Genomic DNA, 15,634 nt, shown 5'->3' with positions numbered 1-15,634 from the left:
AGAAAAAAATGTAGGTTTTAAAATAACTTAGTGATAAATATCTCATTTCTACTTTTATTTGTTGTTGTTTTTGTTTTGTTTTGTTCTGATTTTTGTTTTTTTTGAGATGGAGATGGAGGCTGAAGTGCAATAGCACAATCTCGGCTCACTGCAACCTCCAACTCTTCGATTCAAGCGTTTCTCCTGCCTCAGCCTCCCAGGAGTATCTGGGGTTACAGGCATACGCCACCACACCCGGCTAATTTTGTATTTTTAGTAGAGACAGGCTTTCTTCATGTTGGTCAGGCTGGTCTCAAACTCCCAACCTCAGGTGATTCACCTGCCTCGGCCTCCCAAAATGCTGGGATTACAGGCATGAGCCACCGCACCCGGTCTTATTTTTACTTTTGAATACTATTATTTATCTATCAACATGCCTGAGTCCCTTAAAAGGTTTTCAGCTCTTGGAAAGTAAGGATCATATATCAATAATTCCTGTATATCCCTACAGTTTTACATGGAATAACTACTTTTAAAATGCATATTGAATAGACACTCAAACTTCTAGGTAAAAACAGATATTCTGTCTCATAGACACTGAATACTCTCTCTTCAAAACACAAATCATAATTCATAATTATGTATTTCAGTGTCTGTTTCCTTAATGTCTGTCCCTTCTACTAGATAATAAATTATATGAGAACAAGTCAAGATTTGTCTCATTCACTCTTGTATTGCATTTGCCAAATTGAAAAATGTGTAATGGCAAGTTTAGGTGTTTCTAATGCTTAACTTAGCCAAGTCAACAGGTGCTTTCTACTTTGAGGAAAATCTTATTTACTTTATACAAGAATAATTGTAACGATTGTCAGTTCCTGCCCGCTGCACTGCTTAGCAGATTGAAAGTATCTGTCACCTCCAAAAGCACCCTAATTTGGACTTCCCTTGCTCCATCTACCACCTCCCTCAGAAGGAAATTGTTCTCAATTCTCCAAAGTAGAAACTCTCAGTTTCAAGCTCCAATAACTATCAGTCTTTTTTTTTCTCACTCTCAGAACCGCCTTCCTCAAAGAAAGTCATATAGTGCCCATCCGTTGGCAGCAGAGCCCCAGTCCCCCAACTTTTCTGCCACCCAACAAGTAAGTGTAGCACCCATTCGTCTGCAGCAGAGCCTCAGTCTCCCAACCTTTCTACCCCCCAACAAATAATGCATCTCCCCCTTTGTTTTTTGTTGGCGCACAGCACGTCCTCCCGCCCGGGGCTTTGGTTCACACTGCTCTGGTGTGTGTGCATGAGTATATGTTGCTCTGTGTTTTGTGGTGTTTCTTTAGAAGCCTCTACCATTCTGTGGGTGTTTTCTCGATGTGAAATGGAACCACTGAGTCTATGACACCCGCTGCTGTTTGTGCAATTCTCTGCAAAAATGGCTTCAAGTGTTACCTTGCCTGCTCCACTTCAGGGCAACCACAATGATGAACAGCCACGACTTCTTGACGCATGCACTTCACCTCCCTGACAGGGCCCGATAAGATCAAATAGCAGGGCTGCAAGTGGTCTGACAGGCTCGGTGTGCCATGATCAGAGAGCAGAGGTGGGTGAGCTGTAGGCCCCTGCTACACTCCTGCCACGGGGGCTTGCTTGGACTGCAGTTAGCTGTGGGAGGGGCTGGCCTCAGGGGTGGGAGACACAGCTGAGTTTCCAGAAGAGTCGATGGGTGCATTTCAGGCACAGAAATCAGCCTAGAAAAATCTCCTTTCTAGGGCCTAGGTTTCTTCCTTTATCTTGTCAGTGTGGTTGTTTATTTCCCTCCTTGGTTATTTCTTCCCCACAAATCACTATAATAAGAACAATTTCACACAGAGCAAGCATTCACATGGAGTCAAGTTCTTTGCTGAGGCCTGTACCTGTTTCCTCTAAGCCACCTCTCTGCTTTGAAAACAGTTCCCTCTCTCTGGTTCTGAGCTCATGAGGGGAGTCACTCAGGCGTCAGCATCCAAACCACAGGGAAGACTCATCGACCGACCCCACGGCCTGGTTTGGGGGATGGTGCATGTGGTGATATTTCTGGTAGGCATTTCAAGTTTTCATCTTTCATGTAATAAGGATTCCTTGTGACTCAAAGGAGAAAAGAAACCCTCGACTGAGATGGATTAGCTAGTAATCGTGTTGTGAGCAGGGATTATTGGGATCTAATCTTTATTGCAAAAGTCATATTCAGTGAACTCTGAATGGCCTGATGGTTCAACACTCACTATTAGGAGCCTGAGAACCCACAGCATGAGCATCCTGTGGAAATCATTTCTATATAGGGGCTGCTATAAGATCTAGTGTTGGTCTAGTGGCAAGGAAAAGAAAACTGACTGGATCTGGGATATGCAACAAGTCAGTGGCACAACTAGTAACGAAAGAAAGGTGCCGGGGCAAGGGAATTATTTTTTCCATAACTCTATAAAAGACTCCTATTCACAAGAAGATGCTACTCATTTCATTTCTTTCCAGAAAGGTGCTGAAAGGCAAAAATTACCAAGGGTCAAGCAGAGAAAGCTCTAATAGAGAAATGCTATTATACTTCAGATTCCTTAAATTTTAATGAAATGTTGCTAGTTCTGTTTTATAGGCAAAGAATTGAAGGCTCTGAGAGGTTAAGGGGCTTGTCCAAGGTCACTCGGCAAATAAGTCGTGGAGTTGCAAGGGAAACGCTGCGAGGTCTGACAGTCTCATCCACACTGCCTCCTCCTGTCTGAAATGCAAAACAGGCAGATGAGGCTCCAGCTCAGACTCATGAAAGCTCATAATCAGCCTTAGCATTTCTGGCTGTCCATGTTCCCAGATTGTGAATTGAGCCCTCTCTCCTGGAGCCTGTTTGGGCTGGGAAGCTGTAGTCGTTGCTTGGCCTTTCTCCTTAGCCACAGATGGTTGGCCCAATATAAACTGCTTATTGTTTTTGTTTTTGTTTGCTTTCATCTCTGGAGTCAGGGAAATGAGTGCTCCTGAGATTACTTTGTCAGTAACTATGAAAGCACCCCCTGCCCATCTTCAAGTTCCAAGGAAATCCGACAACCATTATAGCAGCCTTAGTGGCAGCAAGAATAAAATCAAGAGTCCATAAACCAGGCAGAAGGATCATCCAGTTCCCAGCGTTAGCCAAGGCAGCAGGAGGAATGACAAAGTTCTGGCAGGCCTATGGGACTGCTTACAAGATTTGGATACCCCAGAGCCCAAGAAGGCAAATCTGGGGATGCTTAAGGAAGCTGCTGTGCCTGGATATCACTGGCTCATGTGGGAAGGGCAACCCTGGCAGAAGGGAGCCCTCTCACCTCAATTTTTCTGTGTTGCACCCTTTTCTCCCACTCTGCTTTGGTCTCTCTGTGTCAGCTCTCAGTTGACCTGCTTCCCTTCTTCTAGGCCCGGCTGGAGCTGACAGCTCAGTGCTGCTCAGAGTGGCTTTGGGACACTGGCTATCCCTGTTGGAACAACAGCTTTCAGACTTTATTAAGTACTTAAGCTTCCAACCCTGAGCAGCAAGCATGCTGTCTCCAAACTTCAGCATCCCGGCTTCCAAAGCCCCAAAGACTAGACGAGCACACTCAAGGTCATGCCGTCCTCCGGGGGACTGTTTGCTTGGCCAGAAATCACGAGTGAGGAGAAAAATGAGAAGAGAGCATGGGGGCCTCAGCAAGCCCCCACACTCTTTTCTTCTTCTAAACACCAAACTCGTTCCTGTCACAGTTTCTTTGTCTTCAATAAAGAGTAAGACAGGAGCCACTTACATACACACTAAAAAATGGAGTCGCCTCATGGTGTCTCAGAGGCCACCGGTGCCTCTCTCCTCCCAACACTCTCTCTTTTAGAGGTGTTGGAAAAGTTGACTCAGTCATACCATCTTCTTCATTTAGAAGTTTAGTTTGAATCATCTTAGTGTTCCATCTTTATTAAGAAATGTTGAGCTGCTGGCTGGGCGTGGTGGCTCATGCCTGTAATCCCAGCACTTTGGGAAGCCAGGGCGGGTGAATCACTTGAGGTAGGAGTTTGAGACCAATGTGGCCAACATTGTGAAACCCTGTCTCTTTTAAAAATATAAAAATTAGCCGGACATGGCAGTGCACGCCTGTAGTCCCAGCTACTCAGGAGGCTGAGGCAGGAGAATGGCTTGAGCCTAGGAAGTGGAGGTTGCAGTGAGCCAAGATCATGCCACTGCACTCCAGCCTGGCTGAAGAGAGTGAAACCCTGTCTCAAAAAAAAAAAAAAAAATATATATATATATATATATATAAAAGAAAAGAAATGTTGATCATTGAGCTGCTAAATGTGCAAGTTTTGCTCCTAAGGATAGTGGCTACTTCAGGTCAGGATGGTCTTATTTTGTTCAATCACACTCTTTCAAAGCTGGGGAAGCCCTTAGAGTCTTTCTCTTCCACCTTTCCCATTTTACAAGTGGGAAACTGAGTCACTGAGAAGTAAAGTGCTGTAGCTTTCATGGAGGAAACAGGACTCACTTCTGGCCTCCAAGCCCCCAGCCTGACATGCCCATGACCACTGTTTTTTTCTTTTTATTGAGTGTAACATTGAGACAAGAAAGCTTTAAAGCTCAATGCTCTTGTCACATTTTCTTGCCTGTTGTTCTTGTATTCCATTACAAATCTGCCCCTGACCCTTTTCGAAAGGGGTCATTGAGAGAGGGTAAGGAAGGAGAGGCAAATAAGCTTGGGCGTGACCTGATCAATCCATGGTTACTGAGTTTCTCAGGAATGGAGCCTTTTTTCCAAGGTAGAGAAGTGGAGGTGGAAAGAAAGCAGGAGCCACAGAGGATCTGGGGAAGGGGTAGGGGCCTGGCGACACCATTAGTTCCGGGGTTACATGCACTCCCAGTGGCCCTTGCTGAGCCCGAAGCCTAACCAGAGCACAGTCATGAAACAACATCTACCTACAAAATTGGTGGCCCGGAAATTCACGCACAGATTTCATTCCTTCACTGATGAAAGAGGTAGGGAGAAAGAAGATGATTATTAGAAATATCTTGAAGAAAAGGTGGTTCTTAAATTTTGAAACTTATTAAAAATAAAGTGCCTTGCCCACCTCCCAACTCTAGAGATTCTGATAGTTTAGTGTGGAGGCCAGAAATACATTTTTCTTGTTGTTGTTGATGGTGAATGTCTAGTACTCCATTAGTGGCTTAAAAAAATCAACTATTTTGGAAAATCATTTTAGAGTTACAAAAAAAGTTGCACACATAGTATTGTCAATTTAGTATACCCTTCACCTCCATTCCATTTCCCCTAATTTTAATTTAAAAAATTGTAGTAAAATATACATAATATAACATTTACTATTTTAATTATTTTAAGTGTACAGTTCAATGGCATTAAGAATATTCATTCACATTGCTGGACAACCATCACCATCATCCATCTTTTATCTTCCCAAATGGAAACGATGTAGCCATTGAATGATAACACCCCATTTTCTCTTGCCAGCCATCATTCGACTTTCTGTCTCTATGGATTTGACTCTGTTAGGTACCTCATATAGGTGGAATCATGCAATATTTGCCCTTTTGTATCTGGCTTATCTCACTTAACGTAGTATCTTCAAGGTTCATTTATATTGCAGCATGTGTCAGAATTTCATTCCTTTGTAAGGCTCAATAATATTCAATTGCATGTATATACCACGTTTTCCTTCTTCATTTGTGTGTTGATGGATGTGTGGATTGTTTCTACCTATTGACTATTGTGAATAATGCAGCTGTGAACATGGGTGTGCAAATATCTGTTCAAGTCCGTGCTTTCAATTCCTTCGGGTAAATATCCAAAAGCCTAATGTTAACTTCATATACAACTGTGGTACATTACTATTCACTTAATTTTCACATACTATTCACTTACTATTTACAGACTTTATTCAGATTTCACCAAATTTTCCACTAAAATATAGTCTTATAATAAGCACTCCAGGAGATTCTGGTTCACGGGTCAAAGTTTTATAAGCATTATTTTTTAAATGACAGATTGGGTCCAGGAAGCAGTGCCATATGTTGGAAAGTTGACCTCGGACTGAGGTTCTGTACGCTGAATCCAGAACAGGTTCAAAAGCAGCCAGTGGAGATTCACTGCCTTCCACTGGGCCTAGTTTTCTCCATCTTTCAAAGAGAATGGTTTGAGAATGATCTGGAGTCTTCTAGAGAAAAGAAGCTCTAGTATGTAAAGTTGTTCTCTAGGTAAAAGCTTTCCAGACAGCTGCTGACAAAAGAGAAATTGGCCAGCATTTCTGAACTCTCTTAATAATGGTATTATTATTACTTTACATAAAAGAAGCAAGATTTCAACTAAATGACAATGGTTCTAGGATTCTTTCACATTAGTGTTAATTCCTTATAAAGCAGCATGGGAGTATTTTTCTGTAGGAATCAGCCTGACAGAGCCCTATAGAACTGAGCCTCTGAAGACGTGTACTGACCAGCACAGGGAAGAAGAGTTAAAGATCTCTAAACATGTGAAACGACATCATTACTGCTGCTCCAGGCATATGGTATGTTTCAGGCACCCTTTTAAGTTAGTCTTCTCATGAGGAAGATTTGGGAGCAAATGCAAAATGAACCCACGGGAACATTTTTATGACACTGCTTTGGATGCAGCACAGAAGTGTGCCTTTTATGGTAAAAGGATGTGAAACCATAAACTGGTGACCAAAGGTACTCCAAGGAATCTTTAAAACAAGGAAGCAGGCCAGGCACGGTGGCTCACATCTGTAATCCCAGCACTTTGGGAGGCCAAGGCAGGCAGATCGTGAGGTCAGGAGTTTGAGACTAGCCTGACCAACATAGTGAAACCCCATCTGTACTAAAAATACAAAAATTAGCCAGGCATGGTGGTGCACACCTGTAATCCCAGCTACTCAGGAGGTTGAGGCAGTAGAATCGCTTGAAGCTGGGAGGCGGAGATTCAATGAGCTGAGATGACACCACTGCACTGTAGCCTGGGTGACAGAGCAAGACTCTGTCTCAAAGAAAAAAAGAAGAAGAAAAAAAAAAAAAATAAGGAAGCAACGGTAATTCAAAGAGAGGGGAGGGCCTGGGCTGAAATCTGGTTTGGATTCTATTAATCTCAGTGTCTTGGGAAAAGCCCTAGAGGGCCCTTAACAAAGGGAGAGGCAGTCATGACCTCAGCACTAGCATCTTAACATCTTTTCAGAGAGGTGTCAATTCCTGGGGACCCCCTTGTGGCAGCCCTGACTCAGAAGGAAACACACCAGCTACTATAGTACATCATCGCATACCACTTCCTGAAGGGCTTTGGGTTTTCCCTAGAAGGCTGTATTGTTATGTGCAGGTCCTGCCAGGAACAAACTTGAGCTCAATAGCTAAAGCGGGGGTAGGGGGAGGAAAGAAGCAGAGCAGAACGTACACGTTTTGTGTGTGTGTGTGTTTACATAGTATACATACAGACTTGCCCCCACTCACAGTTTATTATCTGTGCCTTATAATCCATATATGGAAAATAGGCATGGAAGTAGAGAAAAACAAAATGGACCTCTAGAAGGAAGAGGGAAATAAATCAGTCAATGGCCTTTCCCAACTTTGTGAGCTTTGAAATAGCAGATATTATGCAAAGGCAGAAGTCTATAGTTGGATAAGGAAGAACTACCATTTGATCCAGCAATCCCACTGCTGGGTATCTACCCAGAAGAAAAGAAGTCATTATATGAGAAAAGACACTTGCTCATTTGTGTTTATAGCAGCACAATTCGCAATTGCAAAAATATGGAACCAGCCCACCAACCAATGAGTGGATACAGAAAATGTAGTGTGTGTGTGTGTGTGTGTGTGTGTGTGTGTGTGTGTGTACCATGGAATACTATTCAGCCATAAAAAGGAACAAAATAATGGCATCCACAGCAACCTGGATGGTGTTGGAGATCATTATTCTAAGTGAAGTAACACAAGAAGGAAAAAACATTGTATGTTCTCACTTATAAGTGGGAGCTAATTTATGAGGACACAAAGGCATAAGAATGTTATAATGGACTTTGGGGACTCAGGGAGAAGGGTGGGAAGAGGGTGAGGAATAAAAGTCTAACACTGGGTACAGTGTGCACTGCTCAGGTGACAGGTGCACCAATATCTCAGAAATCACCAATAAAGAATTTATCCATGTAACCAAAACCATCTGTTTCCCAAAAACTATTGAAATAAAAATAAATAAATAAACAAGCAAATACACAAATATAAACATTTATTGTTAGATCTCTTACAATTGTTAATATGCTGATGGAATTGTACATTTCTTTTCTCACATTTATGTCATTAAACAAATGTTTTTAAAATCATCGTGCAGTAGAACTCTGTGGAGCACCCTTTGGGAAATACTGAACTAGCTTGCTTGAACAGTAGCACTGCCTGTGCTTCTTGGCAGGCAAGATAATTAGAGAAACATGATGGGCTATTGTTTTATAAACAGATACAAGTCTATCTTTTTTTTCAGATTCTAAGTTGTAAATAAATTTTTGGATTAGTTATGTAGTGCAAAGAGTCACTGAACCACATAATGACACATAATAAAGTATCCCTTTAAAAATGGTTTAATTGTACATGTAGAATAATTTTCTATGTTTTTATTCTTACTGTATCAAATATTGGGTACAAGACATTTTGCATTGGGAGAAGGGGAGTAGGCCTGTTGCTTTCTAATAGTCTAGTTTGATAGAAATCACTAAATTTAGAATACCTTGAACTTCTTTTCCTTGAACGGAAATTCATTTATCTATGAATAAGCATTATGATTATGACTGCAGTTGAAATTCCCTAACTTAACTTTCGAGTCTCCAGCAGTATCCAGAAACTGCTTCCCAAATGAACGAATTTCCATAGGCTTTTGATACCAGACCTACATATGAGACACTTTGGATATTTTGGCATTTGAGAAGGCTGGTCTCTTCTTTCACCTAAACATAAGCTCTTCCATCTCCTCCAAAGATGAGTCCCAGGGCAATCCTACAGGCAGGATTGAGACTTTCTCTGGAAGCTTCCTTGGGTTTGATGCAATGCTCAGGAAAGTGCTTGAGCAAGATCATACAGACCTGGCCAGGATGAATGAGTAAAAACATGCCATTAGCAGCAAGGAAGAAGTTGTCTTTCCTTCTCTGACGGTAGAGCGTTTCTTAGAAAGTAAAGAAATGCAGAAAATCTTCATCACAGCTATCTTATCTACTTGATCTCATTACTCCTTATTAACACAAGAAGACTCTGAACAGTTATAGTGAAAGTCCCGGTAAGAAGGAAGTGATCACTTTCAAACTAATCTAGCATATCAAGATGATGATAAACAAAAAAGTCTAACTATTCAATAATCAATAATATTGATTCTTAATTGGAGTTATAACATTTGTTCCTCCCTATCTCTTCCATCATTTCACTACATGATGCATTTGCAAACACACACGCACACTAACCAGTTGGGTCTGGTTCCTTTTTTTGTTCACCTATTGCACCCAGTTTTGCTGTTTATCAGAAAATTACCACATGATGTTGAAATTAACTGCTTTTGTGTCATCTTCCTCATAAAACTACAGACTCTTTGAAGATAGGTTCAACATATCATCATCTTAATATTCCACTGACCGATGCAGAAAATATTTATCAAATGTGTTGAGTATATCACCATTACACTAGTTACATGGACACTCATTTATGCTATGCTTACTGGTGAGTTTGACCAGTTGTTTCCTTTTATGATTTAACACACTCATTTTAGATGAGTGGGCCTTCAGAAAATAAGTTTTTTAGTACAGACTTTAAAATGGAGATAGCACCTCTAAAGAACCTACATTTATTTGTTTCAAGAGAAATATAACTTTGAGACATGACAACAATATAAACTTTAAGATAAATCTATCGGTATCATTTGAGAATTGAGTTAAACTTGAGAAAATCAGAATAACGATTTGATATGGTTTGGATTTGTGTCCTCACCCAAATCTCATGTTGAATTAGAAGAAGGGTCTTGCGGAAAGCAATTGGATCATGGGGGTAAATTTCTCCCTTGCTGTTCTAATAATAGTGAATTAGTTCTCATGAGACATAATGATTTAAAAGTGTGTGGCACTTCCCCCTTTGCTCTCTCTCTTCTGACATCACGTGAAGAAGGTGCTTGATTCCTTTTAGCCTTCCACCATGATTGTAAGTTTCCTGAGGCCTCCCAGGAACTTTCTGCTTCCTGTATGGCTTGCAGGACTGTGTGTCAATTAAACCTCTTTTCTTCATAAATTACCCAGTCTCAGGTAGTTATTTATAGCAGTGTGAGAATGCACTAATACAGAAAATTTGTACAGAGAGTGGGGCACTGCTATAAAGATACCTGATAATGTGGAAGCAACTTTGAAACTAGGTAATGGGCAGAGATTGGAGCAGTTTGGAGGGCTCAGAAGAAGACAGAAAGATGTGGGAATGTTTGGAACATCCTAGAGACATGTTGAATGGTTTTGACCAGAATGTTGGTAGTGATATGGACAATGAAGTTCAGGCTGAGGTGGTCTCAGATGGAGATAAGGAACATACTGGGAACTGAAGTAAAGGTCACTCTTGCTATGCTTTAGCAAAGAGACTGGCACATTTTGCCTCTGCCCTAGAGATCTGTGGAATTTTGAACTTGAGAGAGAATATTTAGAGTATCTGGTGGAAGAAATTTCTAAGGAGTAAAGCATTCAAGATGTAATCTGACTCTTTTTAAAAATGTATGCTCATATACATGAATGAAGGGATGATCTGAAACTGGAACTTATATTAAAAAAGGAAGCAGAGCATAAAAGTTTGGAAAATTTGCAGCCTGACCATGCAGTAGAAAAGAAAAACCCATTTGCTGAGAAGAAATTCAAACCAGATGCAGATATTTGTTAATAGCCAAGACAATGGGGGAAAATGTCTCCATAACATTTCAGAGACTGTCATGGCATCCTCTCCCATTACAGGCCTGGAGTCCTAGGAGGGAAAAATGGTTTTGCCTTGGAACATGGCACCTTGCATCCCAGCCATCCCAGCTTTATCCATGATTAAGAGGTGCCAAGGTACAGCTCAGGCTGTGCCTTCAGAGGGTGTAAGTCCCAAGCCTTGGTGGCTTCCACTTGGTGTTGGGCCTGCAGGTATGCAGAAGGCAAGAGCTGAGGTTTGGGAACCTCTCCCTAGATTTCAGAGGATGTATGGAAATGCCTGGATGTCCAGGCAGAAGTCTGCAGCAGGAGTGGAGCCCTCATGGAGAACTTCTACTAGGGCAGTGTAAACTTCTACTAGGACTCTGTGGGAGGTTGGAGCTCCCACACAGATTCCTCACTGGGGCACTTCCTAGTAGAACTGTGAAAAGAGAGCCACCATCTTTCATACCCCAGAATGGTAGATCTATTGACAGCTTGCTCCATGCACCTAGAAAAGCCATAAACACTTAATGCCAGCTCATGAAAGCAGCCATTGGGGCTGTGCCCTGAAAAGACACATGGGTGGAGCTGCCCAGGGCCTTGGGAGTCCACTTCTTGCATCAGCATACCCTGAATATGAGACAGGGAGTAAAAGGAGATTATTTTGGAGCTTTAAGATTTAATGACTCCCCTACTGGGTTTTGGACTTGCATGGGGCCTGTAGCCCCTTTGCTTTGGCCAATTTCTCCTAAATGGGAGCATTTACCCAATGCCTGTACCCTCACTGTATCTTGGAAGTAACAAACTTGCTTTTGACTTTGCAGGCTTATAGGTAGAAGAGACTTAATTTGTCCCACCTCATCGGGGGAGGTTGAGCATTCTGCAGTTTCAGTTACCCAGGGTCAACTGTGGTCCAAAAAACAAGTGAGTACAGTACAATAAGATATTTTGAGAGAGAGAGAAACAACATTCATGTAAATTTTATTACAGTATATTGCTGTAACTGTTCTATATTATTTTTAATTATTGTTCATCTCTTTCTGTACCAACTTATACATTTTATCATGAGTATGTCTGTATAGGAAAAAAATAGTATATAAAGAATTTGATACTATCTGTAGCTTTAGACATCCACTGGAAGCTTTGGAACATATCCCTTTAAGATAAGGTGGAATTACTGTATAAAGAATAAGGGTTGTAGAAAAAATTCCCTTTTACATGATGGTTTTAATCTGTTTCTTTCCTAAACATGAAACAAATGAATTTTGATAGAACACAGAGTGAACTAGGCTCTTAAACTCAAGTAATCATAGAAGTATTACATATTTGTCTGTTATCTGGCATATAATCATGTATTTGTCTGTTCCCACACTGCTATACCATTGTAAACTTCTTTTTTTTTTTTTTTTTTAAAGTGAGTACAGTGCATAGGGCAGTTATCAACTGGTTTTCCTACCTCAAACGATTCCTTTGCACCTAGTAAAATCAAGATGCAAGACTGGTCCCCAACTTTTTAAGGTACTTTGAAAGTGAACCTTAATGTTGTTTATATGTTATATTTGTGCAGGTCACATGCAACGGTCCAGCCTAATCCAGTCAAAAAAAAACTTGGTAAGGAACAATCTATAATTTCCTTAGAGTCCAACAGAAAGGATAGATGCTGGAGGTTTAAAAAGCTTTTATATTAAAAGAGCTTTCTTGAAGCTTTCCTTTAATTAAAAATACACAGAAAATGATGCAGTCAAGTTCCTAGTAACCTGATTATAGGATACCTCTTACACAAGAAATATTACTAGAAAGATTAATAGTAGTGATGGCCAAAATTTATTGAATTCTAACTATAGCTAAGCTCTATTCTAAATATGTCATCACATGTAATCTTCAAAATAAATTGGCAGTGCCAGCACTATTATCATTACCATTTTATAAAGAAGTAAAAGAATACATGGAACCATCAGATAACTTGCCTCAAAGCATGGACATTATGAGGTATAGAGTTGGGATTTGAGCCTTGGCCATGTCGTACAGAAGCTTCTGTGTTACAGGTCCCTTTACTTCTAGATTAATGGTTTTCTCCCTTTCTCTGGTGAATCCAAGGTGAGTTACTCGCAAGGAGGCTCCTAAGCAAGTGTCTCATTTGAACTAAAATGGTGTTGAGTGGATGCCCTGTGCAACTGTGAGATTTTCCCTCAGCCTTTCTCAGGGTGCTCCCGTACACCTTGGAGTTTCTTTTAGCCAATATCACAATCAACTAGGGCTTTGAAATGGATTTTTGTGAATAATGTGAATTATGTGACACTATTCTTCCATAGGACAATTTTTCATCTATCAGGCCAGGCCCTTGATGCAGGAGAAGGTGGCAGTGAAGGATCTGGAAGGGGTGTCTTTCTGTGTCTCAGCTGTTTCCTGGAAGTTTGCTCCTGGGCACCTCCAGCTTTTCTTCACCTCTACCTTCCTTCATTAGGAGAAACCAGAATGGTCCCCGACTACCCAGAGCAGGTCCCCAGCAAGGAGCAAAGAAACAAAATACAAAGCAAATAAACACTGGGACAAGAGGGCAGCAGAGTAATGATAATGCTGTGAGCATGAAAAGCACTGTGGCCTCTCACTCCGCATCTGATATGTTCGGATATTTTATCCCCTCCATACTCATGTTGAGATGTGATCCCCCATGTTGGAGGGGGGCCTGGTGGGAGGTGTTTGGGTCATGGAGGTGGATCCCTCATGAATGGCTTGGTGCCCCCCTCAAAAATAGTCCTAGGGTGACCCTGAAGTTCTCCTTTCTAGGTTGCCCCTGGACTGGGCACTATGAGGGGAGACCTCGCTGCATTCCCTTGCTCCTTGCTCTCCTTGCTGAGACTTGGTCCAGAACCTCACATCCTATATAAACAGTACATGCTCAGGGCAGATGTGCTTAGAACACCTCCCTTAACTCTCTCAAACTCTCTTCATTGCTTCAAGACTAACACCCCTATAGTGAGCATTCCTCACTGAGAGCCCTCGACTCTTTTTGTTTCATCTGCTTGTTAGTTTTCATAAGTTAAATGTTTGCACTGTACCTCAGAACTATCTTTTAATGAAAATGATTTCAGGCTATTTTATTTAAAAACACAGGCTCATAGAATGTTCATTTCAGGAAGCAAAAAGGAATAATTCTTCTGAAATTCCTGTAGGAGTATATAGTGATAGGAAGAAACCCACTGGGTTTAGCCAACCAGGGCAATTTACTGAAAAAGGGCCTTGGGCAGAAAGAGCCCCACTGAAAGTAGCAGTACAGGAGAACCCCAAAGACCTCACTTAGCCCTTCCCTTTTCCTTCAGAAGGGTTTTCAATAAACCATTCCAAATACTACATTTTGATTTGAAATAATTCAAAATTATAGGAAAATTCCCCAAAGAGTAGGCAGGCCAAGACAGAGACAGTTAGAGCCCCCTTTAATAGGACCTTTACAAGGGAGGCTGGAGTCCAATGAGATCAAAGCAAGGGAAGGTGTTCTGACCTCACCCCGTAGCATGGATTGAACTCCTAACCTCAGTCTGCCCAGGAGACAAAAGTTATTGCAGCTGCTTCAAAGCCACAGTTAGTCACATGTGAGAGTTGCCTCATATCCCAGGGCTCATCCTCAAATCTGCCTCCACCACCCTTGCTTGGCTAGCAGGTTGTGAATGGGGAGGAGGCCACTGGGGATGGTGCATTAGTCCCTTTGCATTGGTATAAAGGAATATGTGGGGCTGGGTAATTTATAACAAAAATGAGCTTATTTGGCCCACAGTTCTGCAGGCTGCACACAAAGCATTGTGCCACATCTGCTTCTTGTGAGGACCTCAGGAAGGTTACAGTCAAGGTGAAAAGTCTAAGGGAGCCTGGATGTCCCATGAGGGAGAGAGTGAGCAAGAGAGAGGGAGCTGGAAGTTTCAGGCTCTTTTAGACAACCAGATCTTGTGTGAACTCACAGAGCAAGAATTTACTCATTACCGTGAAGGGGGCACCAAGCCATTCATGAGGTATCCACCTCCACGACCCAAACACCTCCCACCAGGTCCCCCTCCAACATGGGGGATCACATCTCAACATGAGTATGGAGGGGATAAAATATCTGAACATATCAGATGTGGAGTGAGAGGCCACAGTGCTTTTCATGCTCACAGCATTATTACTCTGCTGCCCTCTTGTCCCAGTGTTTATTTACTTTGTATTTTGTTTCTTTGCTCCTTGCTGGGCACCTGCTCTGGGTAGTCAGGGACCGTTCTGGTTTCTCCTAATGAAGGAAGGTAGAGGTGAAGAAAAGCTGGAGGTGCCCAGGAGCAAACTTCCAGGAAACAGCTGAGACACAGAAAGACACCCCTTCCAGATCCTTCACTGCCACCTTCTCCTGCATCAAGGGCCTGGCCTGATAGATGAAAAATTGTCCTGTGGAAGAATAGTGTCACATAATTCACTTTATTTACAAAAACTCATTTTCAAAGCCCTAGTTGATTGTGATGTTGGCTGAAAGAAACTCCAAGGTGTACGGGAGCACCCTGAGAAAGGCTGAGGGAAAATTTCACAGGGACTCTGTACAGCATAACATACTGAAAGGCCTGCTGAAGCCACAAGAAGGAGACAGGAAACTGTATCCCTAAAGAGCATGGCAAGTAGTTGCTGTGGAACCTTATTAGATGCTGTGATTTAGTCTAATGCACTTGACTTTGTCAGTTCCTCCGTCTTCAGGTTTTTCCTCCAATAGTGACACTGTGGCTCTCAGTGCTAGGGT

General features: G+C 41.9%; 1 long non-coding RNA gene across 1 annotated transcript; it reads left to right on the top strand.

The window, feature by feature from the left end:
* Window positions 1–1,846: 1,846 nt before the first annotated feature.
* LOC144334605 (uncharacterized) lies at window positions 1,847–12,492 on the top strand. Its single transcript, XR_013404568.1, has 3 exons — window positions 1,847–2,046; window positions 11,706–11,805; window positions 12,449–12,492. It is a non-coding gene; the product is annotated as an uncharacterized LOC144334605 (long non-coding RNA).
* The last annotated feature ends 3,142 nt before the right edge of the window (window positions 12,493–15,634 follow it).

The sequence above is a fragment of the Macaca mulatta genome, chromosome 14, assembly GCF_049350105.2.
Source record: "Macaca mulatta isolate MMU2019108-1 chromosome 14, T2T-MMU8v2.0, whole genome shotgun sequence".
Taxonomy (NCBI): Eukaryota; Metazoa; Chordata; class Mammalia; order Primates; family Cercopithecidae; genus Macaca; species Macaca mulatta.
The sequence above is the reverse complement of the archived record's forward strand: the minus strand, read 5'-3'. Positions and strand labels throughout refer to the sequence as shown.